The sequence below is a fragment of the Sinocyclocheilus anshuiensis genome, unplaced genomic scaffold (assembly GCF_001515605.1).
Source record: "Sinocyclocheilus anshuiensis isolate Anshui unplaced genomic scaffold, SAMN03320099.WGS_v1.1 scaffold692, whole genome shotgun sequence".
Classification (NCBI taxonomy): Eukaryota; Metazoa; Chordata; class Actinopteri; order Cypriniformes; family Cyprinidae; genus Sinocyclocheilus; species Sinocyclocheilus anshuiensis.
Window position 1 is genome coordinate 20,886 of NW_015554096.1, and position 3,796 is coordinate 24,681.

At 41.7% G+C, this 3,796-nt stretch overlaps 1 pseudogene; it reads right to left on the reverse strand.

Annotated features, from left to right (window-relative positions):
- Window positions 1-2,560, reverse strand: part of LOC107669500 (carnitine O-acetyltransferase-like) — a 12,532-nt pseudogene extending 9,972 nt beyond the window's left edge.
- Window positions 2,561-3,796: the final 1,236 nt, after the last annotated feature.

Sequence of the window (3,796 nt, forward strand, 5' to 3'; positions counted from 1 at the left end):
ACAACGTATGCTGTTCTGTGTCAGCTGCGTCACACGGATATGTTTCCTACGTTGTTTGCGCTTTGATTTGAATGAAAACAACATATCCGCGTGACGCAGCTGACACAGAACATACGCTGTTTGCGTTCAGTAGATACTCTCCAAAATGGCACCAGGGTGATGCAGAGGAGACGAATTGTTGAATAAAGTCGGGTTTTTTTTCTTCTTTTGCACACAAAAAATATTCTCGTAGCTTCGTATAATTGCGGATGAACCACTGATGTCACATGGATTATTTTACAGATCTCCTTGCTACGTTTCTGGACCTGAGAACATTTCAGTTGTGTTGCTGTCTATGCAGGGTCAGACAGCTCTCAGATTCCATCCAAAATATCTTCATTTGTGTTCTGAAGATGAACGGAGGTCTTACGGGTTTGAAACGACATGAGGGTGAGTAATTAATGACAGAATTTTCATTTTTGGGTGAACTATCCCTTTAAAGTACCCATTAACCGATCGGTCTGCGCAGCGCCACTTTAAGTCGAACACACCTAATGCCGTCTGCTGGACAGTGCGCTCATTGCTGCGTGTACTTATGATTTTATTTTGACCACCTGCGAACTCACGAAGAGCTCATAAAAGGCACTTTACCTCCTCGTCGCTCCACGTTTGCCCTCTGCTCTTTTTGTTTTGGATACACTGCTCGTTCCGCGTCGTTAAATCATGTCGCATAGCGTCGCATCTTGTCATTACTTCCTGTTTTTGGTTCGTTTGGAAGTACTTGGTCCCAGTTGCGTTCATATTTCATTCGAACCGCACCAGAGTTCGTTTGGAAGCGGGCCGAGACCTATCTTTTTAGTGGTCTCGGTCCACTTGTTTGGTGCGCACCAGGGTTCGGATGGCAGCGTTCACACTTACTCTAATGAACCGCACTAACAGAGCAATCGCACCAGAGTTTGTTTTAATCGAACCAAACATGACAAGTGTGAACACACCCTCAGTTACGTTGATACATTTCTTCATTTTAAGCGGCTCATGTTGTTTTGAAAATATTCACGTACTGGAATGCTCGGGTAAGATAACGTAACATTAGAACACCTTCTGTCTGTACAGTCTTGATTTACTTGCTCGTTTTCATCTCTTTCGCTTTAATTCTCATGCACTGACATGTTCGCTAAACTGAACATCCAATCAGAGTTCTCACTCTCACTGATGGCACCAATGCCAATTCAACATGCTGAATCGTGCAAACTGCCGCCGGCGTGTGGAGCACACTGCAAAAACTAGCACAACAGACAGGACTGTCGGCTTGGTGTGTCCCGGTCTTAAGTCCTGCCCAGATATGTGACAAAAACAAAGATATATGGAAAGATTTTGAAGATTCATAACTACATCGATTTTGATCATAGCATCTTACTAGGTAATCTAGGTTACCTGGTAGTTCCTGACCACTGTAATGTGAGCTGGGCCACGGCGTGGACGTCCATAGTGAACCACATGGTCATGTTTGGGTCCTGGGATTCGACAGGATGAGAACAACTGAGGAAACAATTCCATACATAACGGCTGTCCTCGCATGTACTCTAGCGCCAGCTTCCCACTGCATGAGCAAGAGAGGGAGAGAGAGGACATGCGGGTAGGAAACAAGAAAAAAAAAAGAGACACACACACACACACACACACACACCAGCCCGGCCTATTATGGCATTTCTGCTTTAAACACTGCCAACAAAACGTACCACGGTACTAAAGCCTGTCCAAATAAATCATGATATTGACATGTTTTATATGGTTATTTAGTGCTATTCTCACCCAGTTGTGTGAATGCTTTGCTCTTTTAATCAGCTCTCGTTGCAGTTTTTCGCCTTGACCTCCAGGGCAGCCGAACTTCTGCACGATCTTGCGGGTGTGCTGGAGCTCGTCTGGCGGTAAGAGCGGCTCCAGGGCCGTCAGGTAGCGCTGCAGCGTCTGGAGGAGCGGAGGCACCGGCTGCGGCGGCACCGAGGAGTGGGCCTGTCTCAGCACGGCCTGGCCAACGGGACACAGGATGACTCTAAGTGAGGAACTGTCTACCTTCAAATATACTTCGAAATCACTTCTCTCATATCCTTGTGTAAGACCCCACGCACAGAAATTTGCATCTGTGTGTTAATAAATAAGTGCTTTATGTTTCACAAGTGTTTAGAATGATCACCCCTTTTAAATGTGAATATGTGCTGAACACCCATAAAAGCATGCTCACAGTATAATATATGCACAGTATTACACAACACTTACCCTATGCACGAACAAATAGCATATTTTTGGAGGTATTCTCTCTAAAATCATTGTTCTACGCTGTTTGTTGCTCACGATGAGATAGCAAACTAGTACTTTAAGCCTGCGCAAACATGAACGTCACAGAGACTCTGAATCTTCATCAATGATATTACTGTAAGATAACGAGTTATTCTGAGGCACAAAACAAGACCGCAGTAAACTATTCTGACAGTTGAACTGTTCAGACTGTTCCCCGTCGTCAAAGTTTGTGAGCTCCAGCACGCTCTTCGGGTGTGGACGTTGAAACACGTGTGCACTGTTTAGTGTTGACTGCCCTATTATTTCGTATACGTGCGCACAAGGAAATCTATCCAGAGCCTGAAAAGAAGTGACTCCAAGGTTAACAAAAATAAAAAACGTAATGCAGCAGTACACTGGCACAGAGACAATACGCCGTTTTTAAAATGGATAGTTGACACAAAAAAAATAAATAAATAAAATAAAAAAAATCTGTCATTACTTTGTTCCAAACCTGCAGGGCCCCTGCAAGCATGCGAGTCCCCCTCTGTCAGTTCGGTTCAGCAGAGTATGCCAGGCATACAGTATGAGCCCATTAGGACACTTTTTTAAAATTTATTTATATTTATATTATATTAAAATAAAATTAATATCTGTGAATTATAGAAGTTGATAAGTGAACTTGCTTTCCTGTCAGTTCAGAATAAGGAACAAATGACCTGAACGGGTCATTCCTATGTTCCCAAGGCCCTACGCTTCCCAGATTTGTATGGCAAATAATGAAAATGACAAAGGGTCCTGTGTTCCCAGGTTAGGGTTTGGGTTAGAGATGTGCCATAGGAAAACAGAGTTAAGGAAAAAGTTCACCCAAACAAGTGAAAATTTGCTGTTAGTTTAATTACCCTCACGCCATCCAAGATACAGGTGACTTTCCACTAACGATTATTTATGGTCCTTGATGATTCATAAAATGCAAGTCAATGGGCACTGCCACTCTGAGTCAAAAAAGCAGATACAAAAACACTCCTGACAATCCTGAGGTCTTATGAAGTTAAATGATTGGTCTGTGTAAGAAACTGAAAACTAACATTATTACCAGTAAAGAGATACAGACATACAGTAGGCTACTACCCCTCTGAACAAACGCAAAAGATTATTATTTTTTCTTAATGATCATACAATTCATGATGGCAAAATTGAAATTAAATATACTATTATTATTATTATTATTATTATTAAATATACGGACTTCTTAATACAATAGAAATATCATTAACATCTGTCAAATAAGTAAATTAGCCAATTTTGTTTAAATGAAGGGTTGACTATGCCCCAGGGACGCGGGAAGTAGGTGTGCTGAGGGGGCTGCAGCACCCCCTGTTTTCACATGGTTGCAAATGCAACGCCAAGTTTGTTCATTTAAATTTATTCAGTTTTAGCATTTAATAATTTATTTGTAATGATCTCTGAAATGTAAATTGTAAGTGGGCTATAATAAACCCATGTTTATCTTTATAAACATGATTAATTTTACTTGTGA